Consider the following 24,718-nt stretch of genomic DNA (forward strand, 5'->3'; position numbering starts at 1 on the left):
CTCAGACAACATGAAAACCACTGTGGTAATTTCAAAGTACCTCTAGCCTTATTGATTTTGGATTTTTTTGGTTTTGTTTTTAAGAATTGCACAGTGGGAGTTATCTGGAGAAGGGGTGAATTCCACATTCCCATCACAGAATGCATCAACTGACCATCAAGTGACAAATCATGGCTTGATAACTGGCTCTCTGAGCATCATCTTTCCAAAGCCATTTCGCACCGGCGTTAATAGCACACCAGTAGGATCTTCAGTTACTAGAGGTATGTATTTCAAAAGCTATTACGAACTGTAGCATAAGAGAAGAAATCCTACTAGTCGTGATAGACATGGGTAAGGGATCAACTTTTGGAATTGTAAGTATGGTTTTGATAATAAGGGAATACAAAGTCCTGGCTGGGGCACTAAAACCAGGATGAATTATGAGCCAAATGACCGAGAAGCCCAATTCTACTTTTGCAGAGTATTTAGGTGCCTATGAAAGTGTTTTTATAGGTGTGTAGCTACCCAGTGGTATCAATCCGAACCCGACAGGCTCAGGACTCCTTTAAAAATTGTGTGTTTGGTGTAAGATGGTTATCTGAGATGCTTCACATTCAAAGGAATCTCAAAATTCACAGTGAGGCAATGAATGAGTTGTATGAGCTACTGGAGGTTTCTATCCTCATCGACTCTAAAGAAAAACTAGCTGAATGGCTAAGTCCAGTCCTGGATCCCGAGATGGGTCAGGTAGGTGAGACTGATGGAGGTCTGTTGTCACTGGCATCAGTCCATGATGTGTTTTTAATTTAAAAAAATGGGATCTAGGCTTCTACCTATTGCAGTTAGGAATGCACATTCTTTGCTTGAAATACCATCTACTCATCACTGAACAATAAGGCGTTATGAATATTCTTTTGTTATTTTCTTTATCTAACATTCTCTTAAGCTAATGAAATATGCTCACTATCCCCTCTTTGGGTTTACTTAATTTGGATAAAGTTATAGGAAAAAGAAATACATGAAGAGTGTTGCTGAAAATAGAAAACAACTTTCTGTTAGCTCCTCGCATAGATCTAAATGCAGACATATTTTACACATTCATAGACATATAAATAGGTACATCTTTCATTCATAGCCCTTTGAAGTTTATCACCAAAAGAGAATTTGTTACATACAGATGTTTTATTCTGATTCCTGATGTTTAATCGACCTACATTGTCTTTGGAGATATAGTTGTGAAGAAGGGTGACCAGCAGGTCGAGGGAGGTGATTCTGCCCCTCTACTCTGCTCTTGTGAGACCGCACCTGGAGTACTGCATTCAGCTCTGGGGCCCCCAACGTAAGAAGGACATGGATTTGTTGGAGCAAGTTCAGAGGAGGGACATGAAGATGATCAGAGGGCTGGAGCACCTCTCCTATGTGGACAGGCTGAGAGAGTTGGCGTTGTTCAGCCTGGAGAAGAGAAGGCTCCGAGGGGACTTTACAGCAGCCTTCCAGTACTTGAAGAGGGCCTACAAGAAAGCTGGAGAGGGACTTTTTACAAGGGCATGTAGCGATAGGACAAGAGGTAATGGCTTTAAACTGAAAGAGGGTAGATTTAGATTGGATATAAGGAAGAAATTCTTCACTATGAGGCTGGTGAGGCACTGGAACAGGTTGCCCAGAGCAGCTGTGGATGCCCCATCCCTGGAAGTGTTCAAGGCCAGGTTGGATGGGGCTATGAGCAACCTGGTCTAGTGGAAGGTGTCCCTGCCCATAGCAGGGGGGTGGAACTAGATGATCTTTAAGGTCCCTTCCAACCCAAACCATTCTATGGTTCTGTGTTTCTATGATTTTTCACAGAAACTTTAATTACAATGACTATTCCAGACTGGATTGAAAAATTAATAACAGGAAAAAATATGTATTGGTATTTAGTATCATCTTTGACATTTCAAGAGCTGGAGAGAGCCTGCAAAGGATTTAAAAGCTGGTTGATAAGTCCCTGGTTGAGCTGGTTCCAGCCCTGAATGACTGACTTCTATCTTCTATTTATTATCTTTGCAGGATATTCATCTTGCTTTTGGCATTGTGTTTATCAGATTGTTTCAGGCAAAATTAGATTACTGACCTCACCACTTGGAGTTTTGTTTTATTCTCAATAGAAAACAGTTAGATCAGACTCATATAAAGGATTAGCAATGAAGTTGGCACTAGGGGAATTTTCTTTTTCTTTTTTTTTTCCCCTTTTATTTCTTTGGTGAAACAGTTTTTACTAAGTTATGGGATATGAGTGAAAACTGAAAGCTTGGTGAAACAATGCAGCTATTTCCTCAGAAAGAGGAGAGGAAAAACGTGCAGCTATTTCCCTTACTGTACATTAATCTGCTGTTGAAACTTGTGTCTTTGAAAAGGAAAAACACTGATTATTTTATAAATACCGCAGGGTCTTGGTTTTGGAGTTGAGACAGTCCACATATTGTCTGGGAAGCAAGACCTATATGTACAGCATAAAACGATTAACAGAATTAAGTGAATTGTGAATGGAATTGTTGAAATAATTAGAATAGAACAGTGCTTCTTTATTCTCTTCTCATAATTACTACTGAGCTACTCATATACAAGCATACCTAAAAATATAGCTTATTTGGAAGTATTGCCATGGTAAATCAAATCCAGATGTCCTGTAAGTGTCCAGATTGGATGGTTCAGAAAGAAGCATGAGGAAGCGAAAGCAACTGTGTGATCATCTTTACCCGTGCGATGTCTTCCTCATACCAATTAGCCCAAAATTGCCTTAGATCCTGAGACACTACAAACAAAATCACATTGGCAGGTAACTGTTGATGAATAAAAGGAGAGCAGTAGTAGTACCTCAAAATTGGGAAGAAAACAAAAAACCCATTTGATTCTTTCTTTTTCTTTTCTCATCCCTCTAATGATGGATGCTGGCTGACTGCTTTCAGTATTAAATTATGCATCACATGTTCTGATCAAATGCAAATTCCTCTTCTGCATATCACTTAAAGCAGAACTGTCTCATCTAGAGCTGAGGTTCCTCAGCAGATACATGCATGCTACAGCAGTGGCAACAGAAACACAGATAAATAAAAACCTGACTGCTAAGGGTGTAAACTATTTCACCGCAAATCACTTCAGCAGAAACATTTAGCTAATGTGCTAATCTCACAGTTTTCATCCCCTGCCCTTCTTCCTGACGTGCCAGCCATCTAACCTTCTCCTGACAACATAAGCTGTGAGCGTAGCCAGTACAAATGAGCATAGCATGGAGACAATGTCTCTACAAGTATGGAGACAAGGAAAGAACTGAAATTTCTTTGATGTCAAGGAGTCTTTGAGTATGACAGAACTAGCTGTGTCAGTAACGTCTCACCAGTCAGTAAACAGCCTTCACATTTTTGTGCTAACGTAAATAACACTGAGATTTCTTAACTGTGTTATTCAGCTAATTAAAGGCTTTTCTGAAGTGTTGGCTAAATTAGTTTTTGTTGTCTTCAGAATAAGGAGCCATGATCAATGTATTCCAGCTATGGGTGGGGATGAAGAGGTAAGTAAGCAGAGCTGCAATGGGAAGCCATTGTTAGAGAATTTATTGAATTATCGAATAATTTCCCCAGACATGGGAAGCTGGGAGTAGCAAAAATTGCTTCAAAGGAAGACACTTTCAACCTCTATACCTGCCCTCCAAAGGAGTTAATATACCTCCAAACCTACCTTTCCAGAGCTCAGCAGAGATCTAGCCATTTCCCAGTTCCTAGCCTGCTACCCTCAGCTACGTACTTTGCTCAGATATATTTAGAACTGGCCCTGATTCAAGGTTATAATTAACTCAACACATTTCTACAGTTTGCATTGTCTAAATAAAGCTACCTGGAATTTTCAGGTGCCTTCATACAGAATCCACTGAAAGGTCACAGTTGTTTATCCCACATACATAGGGAATGATTAACTTCTTTAGTCTCACGGAGGCCAGTTCACAGAAAATTAAAATTGCATAACATAATAACGACTGACCACTGCAATTTTGTTTTCACAAATATTTTACTTATCTAATTTTAATGATATAAGAATTTGTGGAAAATTAATTTAAAATCCCAACATACAAAGTCCATGGAAACCAGCTTCTAAATTCCTACATGCCAAGGAGTGATGCCAAAAGGGCTTGAAAAGTCATCTAGGAAAAAAATAAAAACAATCCACAAAAAACTAGTGCATCCAATATAAAATATGTAATATAGCCTAAAAACAACAAAAAAAATTTACATTAAATTCACATTAGAAAATAAAATTGAAAGTATATCATGCAACATGAACAGAGCAAGCTTAATTAGTATAGAGCACTAATTTATACAAGGATATCCCACAATATCCTTGTCAATATGTTAAATGAGTTATTCACAGCAGTACCTATGAATTGCGTTTTGAGCATAGGCCCAAGCCTATACTTTAATCCAAATTTGCTTCACATTAACACAATAGGGGGGCAAGTCCAAGTTCAGATACGGGCATTAGGACTGAGAAACAAACATGAGTCCTTGCTAATCTTTGGTATAGACTCAAACAAGCAGCTTCCAGAAATTTTCCACCACTTAATCAATCTGTTCTTGCAGCAATATCCGTCCTTGATGGTGACAGTCAAAATACCTTGCTAGGGGAGCCCAGATATCACAGGAGGGATTTGCTGGCACGCTGATCATCTCAGGCTGCCTTTGGCTGTCTGGACAGGAATCTCGTGTGGTAGCAGCATGGCCAGCTCACTGAGAAAGGTAGAAGTCAATGAGTTAACCCCACAGCATCACTGTTTAGTACAATAGTACAACATACAATCTTGTTAATAAGCCATGTCAAGCAACTGAAGCCAGCGAGAACCATCAGGGTTAAATAACATTAATAAGTAAGTAGACTGCTAATACCTGCCTCTCTGGGAAATGCTTCGTTTGCTACGTTTCATCAGTAAGCCTCAGGCAAGTTTGCCTATCCTCTATTTGCCTGTTTCTCAGACTTCTGCATCAACACCATAAACCCACCCTGCAAAGCTGATGGGCACTAAAAGGGAGAGAGAATTATACAGCTATGATTCTCTGCAAACATCTGCAATGTTACTGGCCACATTGCAAACAGGGGCGTATGAACCTTCAGACTTGGAGGTTTTTGTGACTGTTCAAAATTGTACTTGGTCAAGCCTCTTGGCATTTTTTCTTGTATTTTAAATACAGGCTTCCACCTTTAGCATTGAGACTCTGACCTCAACCTTGCTTCTTGCTGCTTTATTTAATTTTTTTTTTTCCTATGCTCTTTCATTTCCTCAAGTATTGTAAACTGGGACATTTGCTGAATACATTTGAATTATTAGATTTCAAGTGCTTCATGATTTAAAGTCAGAAGAATTCTTTTACTAATTAGTAGTCCTTTTTTCTAAGAAACATCACATAAGTGGGGAGGAACACTTTTGCTAAATATCAGAGGAGTTTTCCTGATTCAGGTTAAGGACAAAAGTCTAGCTTATAATGTATTTGAACAAGAAGTACACAAAAGAAAAAGTAGGGTTTCTTTTTCAGGTTTTTTTTTTTTTCCCCCACAAAATTGTGGATTACTAAAGTACAATGAATAAGTATCACTTCAGTGATGTGAAACTCCTCATGAACACAGAAGGCATACAAAGTGCTAAAAGCGGATACCAGGGGTGCAAGAGCCTCAGGACAGTAGCGTTGGAGACTTCAGTGACTTACAAGCGGGAAGCAAAGGACAAGACAGGTCAGAAAAGAGAAGTGATGTGCCATTTGATTACAGTTACATATAGAAAGACAAAGGATCACAGGTACAAATACATTCCTGGGTGAGCCCGTTGGGTTATTCTTGTAACTGGTGCTATTTCAGTGTAAATTAGTCTCTTGACAGAAAAGTTAAGCTTGGCTTTTTGTACGTTTACCACACCAAAGGACCTGGTACATACAAGTGCTCACTGATGTCCCTGCAGCATCGTAACCATGACCAGGGCGATCTCATTCCTGAAGTTTTAGTACCAACTGCACCTGTGAAAGATACAAAAATGCCCATAAGGTTGATGATGAATAGCATGGAGCTGGTTTGAAATCATTGCTGACTTTTGTAGGCAGTCTTGTGACACTGTGTTCGTTCTCTTCAGAGCAGAACAAAAGATGAATTGACTACACCATATCTTCATTAGTACATATCTATTTCTACCTTCATACATACCTATGTATGTATGTATACATTTTCCCCTTCAGGAACCAGGCACAGTGGAATCTTCACTCAATGCCCCAGAGCAAGTACTTAACATTTAGCAGTGCTAGTCCTGTCGAAGTTAATACAGCTTCTCAAATATTCTCCAGTGCATGTTTATTTAGCAGGTTTTCTATGTTGCTGGCAAAAGGTCACTGTGTTCCCAAGCAGATCATGGTTAACGGGCTTAGGAATAAAACCAAAACCAAACCCAGAAGTCCCAGTATCCCAATACTGGTTTTGGCCAGCTCTTCAGAGCTACAGTCTTCTCTTCATGCAGAAGGCTTTGGGGGTGCCCGTTGTCAGCCTTGGGACTCTAACAACCTGGTCAGCCAAGGGATGAAAAGCTTCTAGCCCAGTAAATGGCTAAACTGTGCCACAAGACAATCACAGGGATTTTGCTCCTCCTGTTGTCATCGATCAGATTTCTCACTGATGGATTTCCTGTGATAGACTAGCAACAGGAAGATAAAAACAGGAGATTTTTCTAGAAACAAGTTATAGTTTAAAAGTAAAGTGGAGAGAGGCAAAAGATACCGGAGAGGAAGAGCTGAAACTGCCAAACTGTACCAGTTAAAGTTGCTAAGAGTTAGGAAAAAACAGTTAATTAGGTGGAAAAGGAGGAGTAAAGTTCCAGTTTTATCCACTTAATTAATTTCCACCAGACCTCCAGGAGGTTTAGAGATTTAGCATTAAAGTTAGGAAAAGTGAAAAAAAGGTATCTATCAGCAACTACATCTCGACAGTTTTGACCAGGACATAGACAAAAAAAAAAAAAAAAATCCACAGCAAGGTGGAGTCAGTCTTATGAAAAAATCAATTAAAAAATAGATTTGGATATATTTTGAAAATGGTAATCTTAATTTATGTGTATATTTCTCCTCTAACAGCTCCATGAATGACACTGTAGGGACTGACTCTGCTCCTCTTCTACTCTGGAACATCACAAGTGGAACGATAATAGTATATGGCTACTTTCAATACAAGGAAAACAGACACATGTTGTTTGTATTTCTAATTCTTAATGCCAGTTATATTTAACAGTAGTTGCTGAGCATTGCCTGAAACCTTAAATAGTGTCCATCAGTACAACCATTATCCAATTCCTATAAAAGGAATAGCGACAAAAAAAGTGATGAAAAATATCAAAGTTAGGGTCATAGTGCTGTATTTTCTATCCCTTTTCATTGCCAGCTTTGTAATTTAGTATCCATTATTTATGCAATAAATAAAATACTATAAAATGTGTCAATGCAGGATGTCCATCGCAGACAGTGTGGCATGTTAAAGGACAATGTAGAAGTGCACAATGCCCTTAAAATCTTATCATTAATTTCCTACATTTCCTGACTTTTCATCACTTTGACAACGTTACCTGAACATTCGGTTGGACTGAGCAAGCATTCAATTCATTAATTACATTATTACATCCAGTATCAAGGAAAACATATTTCCAGAATTCAATTTCCTGCAAAGAAGGACATTTGCCAAGTTTGAGACATGCTAATACTTGTGTTTAAAATATTTGCAAATGATTTTATGACCATTAATAACACTGCACTTCATCCACATGCAGATCACCCTCTGGAAAAAAAAACGCCATCTGTTCCTTTCAATGGTATTTTAATAGTATTTATATATGGCTCTAAGGAGGTCCTTCTGTAAGATTAAAATCTTAGATTTGTCATAAAATGGATTAATTTTTGTTGCCATTTTCAGATCTCATTATATTTTTGGCACAAAGTAAAATGGCTTTGTGTCATTTTCTGTTCTTTTTACAATTTTGTCACTGATAATGCTTTGTAAAGATAAATTTACATCAAGTATTGAGCCTTGTGATAATTCACTCTTACAGCAGGACAGCACTGATTAGAACTGCCAACTCCACAAAATCAGTTGACTCCTACTCATAAATATCACGGGAGGTGGTACAAGTATTGCTTGTTTCTCATGGTAATTTATAGGCAATTTGGGGGAAAAAAAAAAAAGTTGTTTGTTATTTAACTTGAATGAGACCACATTTACTGATGCTTTAAATTCCTGAGATGGCTTCCATTTAAATAGAGTGCAAATATTAAAAAAAATTGCAAAAATACAGAAAAGTATAATTTCTGTCCTTTTACAATGCTGTGTAGCATTTAGAAGCCTCATAACATATAATAAGAAATTATTACCCTAATTTTACAGAGAGAAATTTGGCCAAAGATGGTTGGAGTGACTGGGAGCACAGCTGTTTTTTGACAAAACTGTAATTCCTCCCATCCCCTTACTAGCTGTCACTGCTGCTTCAGACCCGCCGAGGTAAACTGGCCACAGGAGCGCTCCTACCAGCTGGCCCGTAAGTCAGAGCAAACCAGGTTAGGAAAGACCGCCCTCCACTGCTACGTGAATTTGGTTCATTTTAGGTGCAATGACCTGAATCTAGAAGTGCTTCAGCAACAAACAATATGACAATGGGTAAGTAAGTATTTCAGGGCCAATTGTCTATTTGTTTTTCCTGGTTTTGTATCCTTTATACATGAGTATAATGCACATTTCTGGCAAATTTCAGTGACTTCTGGCATCACCAGTCTCTGCAGGTGGTAATGTTTTAGCCCATCAAAAGCTGTAAACAGGAAAGGATGCCTATCCATGCCGCAAACTCACGTTAGCTATGCCCAGACTGTAGGTCCACACAGCTGAAAGCATCATGGTCCCCTTCCTCTTTGTGCATGTGAGGTTCCTGGGGGATGCAAGACACATCAAACTGAGCTGGGACATTTGCAGTGAGCATGCTGAAATACGGTAAATAATGCGTAGACATAGCTACAGACCAACTACTGCTCCACAGAACTGCTAACACTGCACATGAGACCCGTGGAGGTTATATTCCCTTACTGCACCTTTTTTTCCAATAATATGGCTAATTCCTCTTTTGTAGGGAATTCTGGAAGTGTTTTCCTTGATAATAGATGTAACAGCGTAAATAATGAGTTGTTATTTATGCTGTGGAGCCCCTTGCGACAAGAAGAGGTGGATGCTGAGAGGTTACATGGATCCAAGGGGAACTTGGACACGTTCAAATTAAAATGTGATCCTGGAAGTCCTGGGCAACAAATGACAGGACTCTGGGAGAGTATTTGTGGGAGAGTTTCATAGAAATTTTATCTGTTATTCTACCCTTTGCGAGTCTTCCCCTTTTAGCTGTATTTTGAGATACTATACGGGAGCAATGGTTGTGTCTGACCTAAAGCAGCTATTCTTACATTCTCATGTTCTGTTTTAGTCTTGCTGTTTAGTGGTTATCATTCCTCAGATCCTTCCTGTTCATTACTTCTCTACTTCACACACAAATCTGCTCAAAGAATAATTTTAAAATTCTGCTTACTCCCATTTCTCACTTCCTTGGGGAAAAAGAAAGCAGAGTGGGAGTCAAACACATTTAGCACAGATGCTGTCATAACAGAAGCTAAGCCATTTTGTCCTTGATTTGAGGTGAAGGGAAAAAAAAAAGAAAAAAAAAAAGGACAGCACTGAAAGACTTGCTTCTTTTGAAAGCAAAAATAAGATCTAAAAGTAAAATTATCATTCAGCTTGAACAATTGAATGTAATAATTGAGACCCTCCCCCAAAAAAGGTCTAACTTTTGAAAATCTGTAAACTCTCTCTGAGGACAACATATGGTGCTTAAAGCACATTATGACTGAAAAAGCTAATATAAATAGAACTATTTGTATAAAAAACCCTGTCAATGAAGTACTTCCAAACCAAAACTGCAATCGCTTTAGAAGAGCATTCCATGCTCTTCTTCAGCATGACCTTGTTACACCCCTGAATATTTCAGTATTGGTACATCTCTAATCCAAATACAGTATTGCAAGGTACAATGTAAAGCTATTAATGCAGATTACCAGCACAATAAGACAACAGGCAGGAAGTGTTTGAAAAATATTACACCTGGATTTAAAATGCCAGAACCCATTGCCTTATATATGCCTATAAAATACTAAATTAAAGGTACACGCTTAAGGGGTAGGTTTTGGCATATTTGAAAGATCAGTCTATGACATGGAAATAGCTAGTTTCCCCCCTCCCCCTTATTTCACAGCTGGAATAACTCACTTAGAATTTTGCTATCTGTCCGTGCCAGCCTGGGTAATCTTTAAGACACACACACGCACAAAATCCCAAACTTGATGACAGTAGTTAGTGGACTCCACTACATCCTTATGCATCCTACTCTCATAATTTCCATATATATGTAATAACATTTCTATCTGAAATACTAAATACTGATCTAATATGAAACTATTCACTTGAAGCTAATCAAATACTCCACCCTGACAAAAAAAAATCTTCGTGAGATTGCCTAATGAGCAGAATACAGATGTGGCTGGCAAAATGTAAAATCAACATATTCGTTACTTTTTTTTTTAATTTAAACATTCTTATATACTTTTATGCTTTCTGAACATAAAAATGCACCTTACAGATACACTTTTGCTTTGATTAGGAAGAAATAGTGTTAGTAAAACTAAAAAACTCTAAGTGTGGCATTCAGTTTAATACAAACAAGGTCTTATTTATGCTATGCTTACATAGCACCTCTGTTGGGTTTTTTTTGTTTGTTTGTTTGTTTTTTTATCTAACGTTGCAGCATCATGTAATGCAACTATGTAAAAACATAAGAAAAAAACAATTTTATTTGGCTACCCCGGATACTAAGCAGTGTTCATCCAGAATTCTGAAAAAAGTGATATCCATAGACAACCATAACATTTCTTCCGTTACTCCCTACTTGCGAGTGGAAAGCATGAGATGCTGCAGAGGGACACAAAAAAAAAGTCACTACCAGAAATTCCCCAAGCACCTGACAAAACCTGGGAAGGAAAATTACAGCTCTGCATTCACCTGTTTTTCATCCAACCAGGCAATGCCACATGACAGCAGTATAAACTGCTTTGAGAACTTAGAATTGCTTTTTCACTACATTAATGATAGTGCTGCTTTAAAAAAAAAAAAATCCATAATGTATAGTCTTACACTTAATACTTTCGTTTTACTACAATATTCCATTGGCCCTTGAAATAAAACAAAAAGTTATTGACTCAGTATGTAATAAAACTTCTCAGTACAACATTGCAACAATATTTGGGCCTCATACAAGTACACAAAATGATTCATATTTTCAAATAATAATAAGCTGTGTCTGAAGAAAGTATACTCCTTAACGACTCTAAGAAGTCACTTAGGCTGCATACCAGCTTGTACTTAGTCCCAGCTTGACTACCTAGTTTTAAATAATAGGATTACATGAAAACTAAGACAAAGTTACTTTCATATTTCATTTTATATGTTCATAGCATTATGAGTTAATAACAGTTGGCCCCTCTGTTTTTCTTAATGTGACTACAAAGGGATGTTGGAACCATTCTTTCAAGATTTTTTTTCTTTAAGTATCAATTTTATAGCCAGTTCCTGAAATGGCATATATATTTTTGTCATCAACATAATATATTGTAATCAGTTTGGGTTTTCATTTGCAGGAAATGTATCAGAAAGCTGGCATGACAGTTCCTGGTTTGAATTATGCACTGTAAGAGTGGTGTCCCTCCAGCCAGCATTTTAAACTCCAAAACTCTTCCTAGATTTATGCGCTTTAGTCTGTCACTTTGTGCATTTATTATGGCAAAGAAGGAGGTCTTAGTGTTTGTTGGTAGTTTATATTAATGATTCTTTGAAAACCTAAAAACCATAACTTTGTTCTTTACAGAACATTCACCTGAACAGCTTGACCCTCTCACTCTTGCTTGGCTTCAGAGATGCTCGTATCCAAAGAATGTCGCTAGCCAGAAGAAGTGAGCATTATCTTCGCTAGTCCAGACCTCATCACTTTGTTGTTAGAGCCTAAAAAAAAAAAAAAAAAAAAAAAAAAAGTTTCCAGTTCTTCCCAGAAGGCAAGGTAATTGAGTGGAAATCTACATTAACTGTAACAGCTCACATATCTGATATATGAGTTTGGCAGATATGCTCAGAGAACTTCTCCCTGGGTTAAGTATGGACACATAATTGGTAAATGTTTTAAAAAGCTTTTGCATTCTTGGCATGCCTGCAAACAGATCTTGAGATACTTATGACATTACTTTTGAATATCTAGGCATCCACAAATATTGGATGCCTTGATGGATCCCGCAAGAAAGGCATGGGAATTTCAGTTATTAATTTTGTACCCAGATGGCTATGGGTGCCCATCTTATATACTCCACATGCATTAACTGTCGGTTTATCTACCTATCTAGCTAGCTAACTAGCTAGCTTTTTGTAGATCTAAGCATGTAATTATGAATGCTGGTTATTTCTAGTCTTTTGGGCTTCATACAAATAAAAGATGCTCAGCAGCTTGTGGAATGGGGCTCCACATGTACACAAAATTTGCTAGTGTAAAAAAATTCATAAAAGGTTACTACTTACATTTCTTCTTGTATTTGACAATCCTAAATAAAATAATGTTTGCAACAAGATGGTGGTTACTGAATTGTTATGGTTGTCTAATCTTGCATCCTCCATATTAGTGTTGGACAAGTGTCTCTGTAATCAGGCTCATGACAAATTTAACAGTTAAGACTTTCTGCTAAGTGTTTTGGTCTGTCTCCATGTTATGTACGGTTGAGGGTTTTTTTCAGCCTATGCTTTTTTTGGCCATATGGTGTATTTGACTGCTTTTTTTTCCCCATTAATGTTTCAACAATCCAGACAAACGCAGTTCTGTGCCTCTCCTAGTCTCTTGACCCTTAAATGCTGCCGCCTTACAAAGCAGAATTATGGTCTGGTTCCAAGGAACCCGGCTCTTCCTGGAGCAAGACATCGAGGGCAGTCATAGGTGTTGTACGGCTGAGCCCTTTACAAGGGTCAGATGGTAAATATTTAACTACTCCTCTTTGTTGTCTTTCTTTCTGTCTTTAACAGTAGTTCACAGAGTGATATTGTCGTTCTAGCAATAGGCCGCGACTAGGCTGTACCATCTTTCCTTTTCATTTTTCTGTTTCTTTTTCAATTTGAGGATACTGGCTGCAGCTTATTAGAAGGTCATGTTACCAAATCTCTTTGCTTTATTTCTCATAAATTCCCCTTCCCTGTAAAGGTATCAGATTTATTTTGTCTTTTTATACAAATAGTAATAAAGTTTACTAATAAACATAGTTGGTTTTCTTGTTTGGTTAGAAACATAGGGTTCTTAATATATTTTATGGCATTACATGGATGGACACTATGTTCTGCTTTTCAGTCAAATTAAATAAAACCTCTTTCCTGAAAGACGTGCTATGCAACTTAAACATTAAGCACAGCTGCTACGGAGAGTTTAGGAACCACGACATTTGGGTGGAATTTAAGGAACTAGGTCTATGTGCAAAATTGTAGACCAAACAGACACTTAGCAATTGCAAAAGTCAGGAACCGGACCTCATTTTCTTTGCCATGAGTTAAATGCTCTGCTGAAAGGCTAGTAGGATTTAGAAAAATGGAAGAGAGAATATCTACATAATCCAAAGGAAGTACACAGCAAATACTGGCCCCTAAATAACAAGTTGCTTCAGCAGCTTGTTACAAGGTTGATAGCTCATACAAACCCTGAGCTATATGCTCTGGAAATGCCCCAAGCCGGGGTACCCCCCATAACGACACGCACGCTTCAACAGTCATCCATCTTGTTGTTCAGCCTTCATTCCTAACGTCCCCTGTTGCGCTATTTCTGCTCTTTTCCTTTTTCATTCACATGAGCCATAAGCTATCCAGGGTAACAACGCAGCAAATGAAGCGGCACCCCCTGCGGAATAAATGAACCTTATTTTCTATTGGTCTGTGTACTTTGCAAATTCCCTTCGGTACGCTTTTAAAATGAATCTATTTTGGTTATGATTTTCCTGATGAAAGAATGTAAGTTTAAAGTTTGTCCTTTGAGAGACTCAGGATCTTTTGTTTCAGATGATGAAGGACTGCTGTTTGTTGTCTGCTGCTGGTTCTTTTTGCAATGATTGACGCCCAAAAGCTCCCCAAACAGAATAATTTAGAAGAAAAAAGAAAAGATTCCACAGACAAATATTTAAGCTAAAGTGACAACCAGAAGGAGTACAGTTTGTACAAAAAAAAAAAAAAAATCAAAAAAGGAGAGGCTTTGTATTCTTTTGTATTAGCTTTAATCTATCAACTTTAAGACTTTAAATCTGATATGGGTCCCATTCAGTAAGATATTTAAGCAGTACCAGAAGTGCTTCAAGTAAGACACACACACATGACTTGCTCAGTGTTATAAAAATCTTGTCTCAAAAGAGAAATAATTTTTGGCCTTTTTTTTCTTCCCCCCTCCATGTTCTGTTTCAAAGGAGTCACTGTCTAGCCTCATCTTCCATCACCAGACACAATTATTACAGTACTCTTTCTACTAAAAATAAATGATACAGAAGTAATGCGATAGCCTGGTGACGAAGGCAATGACAAATGAAATGTTTTTAAGAGTGACCATTCACTATAAATTTCACTTCTAGTTTATGTTGTATATTAGACCTTGTCAGTAAGTAAATCTTGTTATATCAGAAATCTAATCATTGCCAGAGTCCTTTTGAAGCCTTAGAGAAACTTATTAGCAAAAGATTTATGACAATCCTGAATTGCTTTCAGAAAGGTACATCACATTTGCAGCTGGGACCCAGCATGTATAACAGCTGTCCCGACAGTGTCCTTGTACTATAGTGGTCGCATCCTGGCAGCTCTTTAAAATCTAAAAGCATCTGGTTCACATTTAATTTTTGTACTCAGATGACTTATCTGCATTACATTTCAGCGTAGGATGTTTCATTCATTATTTATTGTACATAGATGTTCAAAAAACAGCAGCTTTGTGTATGCCACAAAACCCTCACCCACAGCATTAGCTGTTTAGAGGACAACACACGGACACACATTTTTGGTAAATGACTTCAGGTAGATTAAAAAACAAAAGCAGAGTTTTCCCTGTGAATTTATGTAAAACTGATTGAGCAGATTAAATGCTGGAACACAACTGCATTTTGTACTGGAAAATTGCCATTACTGTTCTACTAGTGCTCTGACAACTTTCTGCGCGTATCCAAGTTGAATGCATCGCTAATTCTGACATGCGAAGTCATTCCCTTCCCCTGTCATGGGCATAATGTGATGCTAACAGCAGCCAACGCATGTCAGCCTTGTTTTGTTAAAAGCAAATGATCAGCATGAAATACTATAATTTCTTAATTTTATTTTTGAAGATAAGTGTCTGGTACCAACTATGAAATTGGGAAAGAATGAATAAAAGCCTGCTGCCTCATCACCTGTTGCTTCACAAATCTGAAGACCATTTCCAAATCCAGTTGTAAAGGAAAACGTGTTTCAAATAAAGTAGTTCCACAAGCAAATGGTGATGCGATGGAATTTGAATTTTGCAAGTGCTTTTTGCGTTATTTACAGATATTGGCAATGCATCTGGAAGAAACAGGCATTTGGGGAACTAGCGCTTCAGCTTGTAAAAACCAGAAAATCCTAAGTTAGCAGACTGGCAGAGGGGCAGCAGAAATACCATAAATTCTTTACTAGCGACACCTCACAATCACCTACACTTAAGTAAGTTCTTGAAAAATCTTAAACAAATTCTTGTGCTATTTTGCTACAGCAACATAGCAAAAAGATGGCTGTATAGCAGCATTATATTGATTTACCAGTATTCCTGTGACAAGCACCAGTAAATTCCAGACATGCCACGGATACCAGTTTTCTAACATCTCCTGACATCATCAAAGATGATGATTGTGTGATCTTTTTCTCACATTATGAAAAATGATTAGGAACACATAAATCCATAACTGCAAAACTATTGCAAAACCATGGATGTATTTGCATTTTCCAAGTTTATGAAATGAGGTGTTTAGTCTTCACTCCAGAGAGAACCCAGTACAACAAAGGGAATCTGGAGGAACTGCTCCCTTTTTTGTCAGGTAGTACCTGCATTTCTATCACCAAGATGAGTCCAAATTTCTTTTTATTAAAATACAGAATTAAAATTAAATTTAATATTATTAAATTTAATATTATTAAAATTTTATATACATAAAATTTAATATTATATTTAATATCTATTAAATAATGATAAAATTACATAGTAAATCACAGAAATTTATCATATATTCTTAAAAGAGACATTTCGTCCTAGGAACTAACACATCAGGATGTGTAAATGAAAACCAGTATCCTGGACTACACAAAGTGACATGCCTATTTGACAGCAGAGAATTCTGGAACTCATGGTATATACCAATCGCTGCCATCAAGATGCATTTCTAGGCAAATAACTGCCCTGTGTTAGCTTCCTAGCTCTCATTTTGAACTACGTTTTATTTGCTTTAAACAACAAAATATTGCTCAACTCATCTCTTCCGACATTTGTCTTTTACTGGTCAACCATTCCCAATTTGAGATTAGAAAAATACTGACCTACAGTTTTATTTTTGCAAGCACATGGACTATCATCCATATTCCAATCTACCTAAGTTACAATTGTTCTTTGAACGAAATAGTGGAAGAGAGTGACTAACTCTTTGAACCGTAGATTGCAAACTGCATCAAGTTGTCCACAGAAGCTTTTTTATTCATGGACTATTCAACCATTTTAGAAAGAATCTGATTTTTTTTCAGTTACAGAAATCTACTTTCTAAAATACTACATTAAAATTCACAGAATGCTTGAGTATAAATTTCAGGGATGTATTTTTCCAGGAATATGTATCTCTCCAGCTATATTGCTGGGAGAGATTAAACTGAATATAGTGTTTAAAACAGGCATTTTAAAGTTCTCAGGGAAAACAATGTTTATGTTGGAAGAAAATATAACCTGAAGGTGCAAATCACGAATATCCTTCACTCAGCAGTATAATGTGACTGACTAGAGCAGCAGAAGACCAAGATGAGATTTCCCGTAGTTTTTGGTGTCTTTATACAATACTGAAGCCCAGCATGACTTTTATTGTTGAGTCATGAAAACAATTCTCGAAGGACGAAGCTTTTTGCCCTTCCTCTCTTGAAGATATATTACCCACAGGGTATTCTAGTTATTTTCTTCTGGATGTAGGAAAATATAGAAAATTTTTCCTCTTTCTCCTAACCTTGATTTTTTTTTTTTTCATTTCTGAGCCACTTAAAAGTTTTGCCAGGGCTCCTTTAATTAGCCCAGTTTATTAAAGAAAATGGATGTATGAAGAGAAACAGAAATACAGCTGCTATGGGGAAAAAAAAAGTGTCCAGCAACTGATGTTGTTGTTTACCTTATGTTGGATCTTCCTCCGAGGAATCCACGTGGAGTGACACTGATGCTCTCCCTGGAACATATCACTCCTCCTTTCAATCCCTGCACTGATGAACTAGTGCTTAAATGGCTGCAGAATCTTCTTTAGGGAAAAGAAGGGAAGAAAGAGACACTCTAACTAATTCTTCTCCAGAACAAAACGAAACAGAAAATGATTCACTCTTTGCAAGAGCTAACTCTGTTCTGAACCTTCTGTGCACAATTGTTTGAAGGCCAAAGTGCTCGATGTCAAAGCGGTAAAATTCCTGACAGGGGACATTACAGCGGTTGTTAATCGCCAAAGGGCTTTGTACAGGCAGCCCTTAGAAAAGATATACACACACAGTATCCCTGTTACTGTCATGGCATGTACTGCATAAAATTTATTGACCCTGAGTTGTTAAAAGCCCTGTGATCCAGAGCTTGTTATCTATGTGCAGAGAGGAATAAAGCGGGGAGATGTGGTTATGCCTCTAGGCTGATCGGCTGCAGGGAAGCTGGCAGGAGCTGGAGCTGGGGAGGGACATCTCCCCTGTGCCCGTACATCGCTCTGCTGGCTGAGCGCGCTGGATGAAATCAGGGCGGGCTGGATCCTCGGCAAGGAAAGAAAACATCTGACGGAGCAGCATGCATCGAAACAGACGTACTCCATCGATGCAAACCCTGGGACTGTGCATGATCTAGGATTACATTTCCCCAGCTAAAGCGTAGATATTGCTTCATATTAAAACAAATAGAGTTATGCATAGCTACTTTGGAATAAAATAGTTCCATAGTGCTTTGATAGCTGTAATGGTAAGAACTAAAGGAAACATTACAGAGATGCATAATTCACATTAGATCTGAAATGCCATTGTTAATTATTTCTTTGCCATCCCACTGCAGCAGCAGAACAGATTATATGAATTTTCTAAAATTTACAACTATCCGTATTTGTACTGGCCTCAGGAAAATAATCCAGATACTTCAGTCATCTTCCCCCACCCCGGCCCCCCCTAAATACAGGAGTTTAGACAATTCAGCTTTTCCCAAAATAAACACCAACATTAGGGAGTTAAATCTAAACTAAATAACTAAACCTGAAAGTTAAAATGTTAAAAACTTAAGAAAACTCAAAGCCTATTTTACCCAGGTCCTGAGTTTTAAGCAATTTCCTTTGTAATTGTAAGAACATAAATCCTTCACCAGCTGTTGGTACCATTCTTACTGCCGTGATACACTATTTGTTTTATGTGCCCTCTATTTGGGACTGGAATTACCCTACGGTCTGGTTATCCACTTCAAAGATTGCAAGATCTTCCTGACTTAGCTCCTACCATGATGCCACTGTGACTGACTTGCCTAGCTTCTGCTCTTCACAGGGAAAGCAATCTTGTTGCAAACCAACTTTCTAATAAAGTATTGCAGAGCTAATAAATTCCATAATTTCTCACAACAATTTTAGTAAAGCTAGTTACTTCAAAGTTTTGAACAAAAGAAAGAAAAAAATGAGGGTTTTTTTTTTTGCCAGATTTCAGTAATTTTGTAGTTCCCAGGAGCTATTTCAGTGACCTGGTAAAAGAGAGAACCTCAGGTCTGTTCATTTGGGTTTTCTTTCTCTGGTCCAGACTTTCCCCTCTACACTTCCTTGATCTTTGGCCAGCTCTGGAGAGCCGGATCCAGAAAGCTGGTGGCTGGTGCCATACTGCACAGTGTATCAAGGACTATGGGAAGTTAAACACCTGCATAATTCTTTGCAAGACCCAGGCCCTACTTTACTTCCCTGATTGTGCCTTTTCGTAACGTGTCAAGAGTGCAGGGCAGTTCCTGAGACAGAGGTGCCTAATGCCATCATAGACACCCTTGGGTATCCCGCCCGGCTTCCCCATTGAGTTCTGGTGGTGTGTGAATCTACTTTGAGGTCCACGTCAGTGTTCTACGGTGGATGTCTCAGATACAGCAAGTGATCTCAGATGGTACTAGACATCTTATGTTTAGGCAACTCTATCATGCCCCCGGTTTGCTGGTTTAGCGCATGAATCAGTAACATAACAGTGTTACACTTAAAAATCTTGTTATGGATGAAAGGGAACATGAATTTTATGCAGATCCAAGTACTTACCACTACCCTAACTAAGGTCTTGACAGTCTAATCAAAATGCAATGAACGTTTTCTGTTAGCCCAGTTACAGTGCTGCTAACACTCACAGTCCAAATGAATACAGAAAAAAAAACTCACTAAGAATATATTTAAAATTATTTAGCAATATACTCGCTTTCTAGTATCTACTCCTTTTCTTCAGTGTTACACTCACCTTTGGGGGTGTCCCTCTGGGTCCCAAGGTCCAGAGTGCCCATCAAGAAATTTGGAGGGGAAGGTATTACATCAACTTGTTAGTAGCATCCTGAGGGCTTTGCTGGGAGGAGCGTGGCATTCATGGTGGGGTTTCTTTCTCTTCAGTCTTGGATCTGCCCAGGGCTATTATCTCATGTTTTCTTAATGCAGTCTGCTCACTTGCACTTTTTTCCCCACTGGTTCCCAGCTACAGCTTGACCATCCTCACCTCTTCGCTGTTAAAGACACATGACAGCCTCCCACAGCCCTGGTTATCAGAAAAGGTCTTTTGCTTGTTATGCAGGGACTGCACAGGTTTGCTAGACCTTTACCACATTTGGTATGCACAGAGATAAGCTTAAACAAGGTAGGTAATAGTCTTCTGACAGACAGACAATTGCTATCGCAGCTGGAAACAAGCTAAAATGAACTCCGGCCAAGGCGAGTCCAGGCGAGTCCTGAGGCCAGCGCTGGTGAGTTAATACACAGCATGTGGCCTTTACTAAAACCAGAAACAATCATATTTGCTGAGCTGCAACAGCAGCTAGCACCCAAGTTTTGATCTGCTTCCATTTTGTCAGCTCTCTCTACGGCATTTAAAGTTAGACAATCAGGCTTTTGGTGCTGTAAGAGCACTGGCAGATGGAGAAACACGTAAAAGTGGTTGAAGGCAGAAACAAATCAGGAGTTAAATGAAGGGAGAAGCACATTAAAGGGATTTTTGACACTTACAAAGCATGAGAAAGACTCAGGTGTTTATCCAGTTTAGTCCCCTAGTCCTGTGGGTACATATTTATAGCTTTTAGACTTCGAAAATAAATGCATAAATCTGGGAGTTTCCTACAATCCTACTACATATACTTTTTTAAGGAAGAAAAAGGAAAAAAAAAAAAAGAGTTTATTTTCCTCTGAACTGGAGGACTGTAGCACTTGCTCATGACCCAGTTGTATTTTCCCGAATTAGAACCCCAAAGAAACTAAAACCATAAAATCATGCAGTGAACAGCAGATGTGAACACAGAGAAGGCAGGTGGGGAACACGGCCAATTATCTTCAACTCAGGACTTAGTTTGCTGTGGATCTGGGAATTTTTGAAAATAAATAAATGGGACCGGAGTATTTGGAAGGAAACGCCACAATTTACTGAAGTTACTTTATGTTAGTCTGTCATTAAAATAGTGGTAGTGGATACTACTCTTGCTCACTTTTCCTCTGTTCTAAGAAAATTCTATTTTGCATCTTAGAACTGGTTAAACTGCCTGCCTTTCTGCTACTACATATATATACACAGCTTCTAAAGTATACCCTGCAGTAGCTGGAGGTTCGTATACTAATACTTCACCAATGTTAGGCAGCATCTTACTGCATCATTAAATTCAAGGGATGAATCTGAGACAAATAGAAATCAACTTCAAAACTCCTCTTTACTAGGAGGTTTTCACTGATATATTTACAGGAAAAAAAAAATCAAAATATTCCAAAAACGTGAATTGAAATATCTTTTCCAAATGATTCTGCCTCCCAGCTTGGTCATGATAACCAACTATTTAAATATTAAGGCACACAGGGTTTATGAAGGGTGGAAGATACTGTAGCCTTCTCTAGATGAAGGCTATTAGGTGCTCTCAGAGAAGCTATAAGGAATTTATGTGGAAGCAGATCTCAGCAGGAACGGCTTTGACCATATACAACACCCCTTGTTGGGCCAGAGCCGATTGCACTGATTAAAGCGGTATGGCTGCTCCTACAGGAAATCTCTCCTGGAGTCCTCCCTACACAGTGCATCACCAGTTTCGATCCCCATTTCCAAAATGAAATTACGCCATTATCTTCATGGGCACAGCCTGTATTAAAGCCGATAGGAGTCACACAAGATTATGAAACAGCATAATTAAGGCCCTGGACAGCAACGTATAATTACTCATCTGTTTGTTTCAAAGTGAAACAAATTTCTGGAAATAAACTTCTAAGTGATTTTTGTAGGCTTGTTTCCTTGAGTGCTAAATGCGTTTTCTTTCCTACGAATTTTGTGAATGAGTTTGTTTTTTCCCCAAAATTTTTCCAGCACATGTACTGTCTAACAAATGTTTCACAAGAGCTGGTTTACTTAGAAACTAAAATTTCCTCTATTGGCAGATGAAGACCATTATTTACGGTAGACTAACATATAAAACACTACAGCTAGTATTTTCTCTATAAAGTTTACAAAACAGGATAGCGAAGCTGTTTTTATGTGAATGACATTTTTAGAATAGATTTTAATACTAAAAATATTTAGTGTATGTGATTTTCTGTGAGGATAAACTAAAACCAAAATCTAACTTGACTCAGACACCCCTAAGGAGCCCTTCAAAGAGCACATAACTAAAGAGATGTGACACAAGTCAATCAGAGATTGACAATACTTCTTGACAGCCCAAATTTTCATGAAATTCTTTTCCAAGGCCTTTCCAGTTATTAGTAAAAGCTTGTTTCACATACTACATTATTAAAAAGTGTCATTTTTAACAAGAAGAAAAGAGACAGTAATTATGCTAATACTTTACTCAGAAACCTCTCAACATCAATTGTCAAGAAATGCGTAAACCAGAGTAAAGTACATGTAAAAGGAATCTGAGGTCCCAAAAGATTATGAATTTCTCATAAATAAAGCTCTCTTTTCTGTGCTTTGTTCAGCCAAAGTCCCTGTGGAAATCTGGGGTTGAGTTGTGGAGGGTTTTTTTTTTTTCATGATTCCCATGTTGGATTTGTGATAATATCTATTTTTTTTTTTACAAATTATCATGGGGAGTTTAGCTGTAACAAGAACTGTGGAGTTGATCAAAACTTCTTACATCAAAGTCAGTGAAAAAGTAAACCAGAACATGGGGAATCCATGCAAAAAAAGAAATTATTTGCACCCTCAGAGTCATTTGAAACAGCTATGCCGCTAGGACTGCCTATCACGTTTTCATTAAGTGGACTCAAACAGTTTCTAAACTAATTCTTACAAAAATACATCTCCCGCTCCTTCTTATGAAAGATATGACTTAGGAAATTTGAGAAAGCAGTGTGAGAGCAAAATGTCTCCATATAAGAAGATTTCTTGATTTTCTCCTACTGATTTCCTCGTCCCGTTAAAATTACTCCCACAGCTACTTCAAAACCTTTCTTTTTCTTACTCCAAGAGGCCCTTTATTTCAGTCTTCTGCCACTTTTATGACCACCAGGTGTTACCTCAATGGTTGGAAATACTGCTAGACTCTGCTTAAAGTGGTAGAATAGGGCTTGGGATGCAACAGGAGACTGTGGATGGACACCAAAAAGTAGAGGAAAATTGTTTTTAATATCGCTTGAAATTAAAAGGAGTAGGTTGTAACTTTAACACTGAATGAGTATGGTTTTTGTCAATTTTGACATATTTTCTCAGATGCACATATATGGAAGTGTTTTGCTGTTTTAAAATTTCTGGATTTTTAAAGCAATTTCATTTACTTTTATCTATGCTATAACATTTGACTTGGCATGTGTGACAATGTTCAGAGTATATCAGGACTAACCCAGCAAAACAAAGGCTGCCTTTTATCTCCCACTTACCTATACAGACTTTTATACCTCAAGCAATATTAAGGTAACTCAGTCTTTCAGGATACCGTTAAATAATAAGCAAACATAGCTGACAGACCTAAGCTTAGCGGGACAGAAGGTTCTGTGTAATAGCAAGCAGACAGAAAATCTTCAAATTATTTTTGTAAACTCTATCTTGAAATATACGGAACCAAGCTCTGCCCTTGTATATGCGTTTCTAACTCCCAGAAATTTCACTTCTACTTGCTTATCTGAATATACCAGGACAGAACCGGACTTTATATTCCCAGCTAAAAATTTCTAACACTTTCCTTGCAGTGAAACCGAGAATAATCTGCTGTCTTAAATGAATTTCTGTTGGTTTTATGAGGAAATCTTGCAAGAAAGAAAATCAGATGGTTATTCCACTAATGACAAATCCTGGTGATTTCAGCTTTTTGAAGGGCCAGGCAATAAATTACTTACTTGATCAAAGAACTACTCTGAAAATGGCAAAATTGTCAGTTTTAAAATGTTAAATGTGGAAGGTGAATTTCACCAGGAAAATAAAAAATGCCCAGCTAATCTCTATGTCCTTGTATTTAAGGTAACCATGTAAAGTGTCTTCTGGTGGAGTCTAAGGAGGTGCCACTGTGCTGTTCAGATCATGTTCCACACATTTTGGCAGAGATCTTAATTCAGTTTTTGTATTGCAGACAATGTTGTAACCACTGCAACTACAGCTCCCCACAGTGGTAAGGGATATGCAAGGGATTCTGTGAGTGATGGCAGATATTATTATGCCTCTTTTTTTTAATCAATTCTAAGACCATTCAAAAAATACTAATTGTAAGGCAGATAACACAGCATGAGGATCACTGCATTTACATAGGCTGGTCTGTAGCATCATGGCTGAAAATTAATGACAAGGACAGACCTAAGCATACAGCATGTTTGTATCTAATACTTTAGTATACATCCATGCTATTACTGTTTTGGTTATCTCCAGTGTCTTCCCAGCATAAGCCCATCTCTTTATCTTCCAGCTGAGACATCTGGGGAAAAAAAAGACCAAACCACACACACAAACGCACACAAAGATGAGAGGTCTAGTATTCATAAATAACACCACTATGTAACAACAAGTACTGTCTTTTGATCACCCTTTTTCATCACATATAAAGCACAATGCACCATAAGCCTTTGCTCAGCAACTGAATGTTTTCCTGTTCTTTTGCATACGAAACACAAATCACATATATTGCAGAAAAGGCTAGATGCCTTCATGTGTTTTGCTAAACATA

At 37.9% G+C, this 24,718-nt stretch overlaps 1 long non-coding RNA gene across 1 annotated transcript; it reads right to left on the bottom strand.

Moving 5' to 3' along the window:
* Positions 1–4,309: 4,309 nt before the first annotated feature.
* On the bottom strand, positions 4,310–20,359 carry LOC148051564 (uncharacterized). Its single transcript, XR_015700079.1, has 5 exons — positions 19,849–20,359; positions 17,535–17,654; positions 11,987–12,111; positions 5,936–6,014; positions 4,310–4,739 (listed from the first exon to the last, which is right to left on the bottom strand). It is a non-coding gene; the product is annotated as an uncharacterized LOC148051564 (long non-coding RNA).
* Between the last annotated feature and the right edge of the window lie 4,359 nt (positions 20,360–24,718).

Source organism: Nipponia nippon, unplaced genomic scaffold (genome assembly GCF_047370975.1).
Source record: "Nipponia nippon isolate SJK-2023a ecotype South Korea unplaced genomic scaffold, ASM4737097v1 scaffold_6, whole genome shotgun sequence".
NCBI classification, from domain to species: domain Eukaryota; kingdom Metazoa; phylum Chordata; class Aves; order Pelecaniformes; family Threskiornithidae; genus Nipponia; species Nipponia nippon.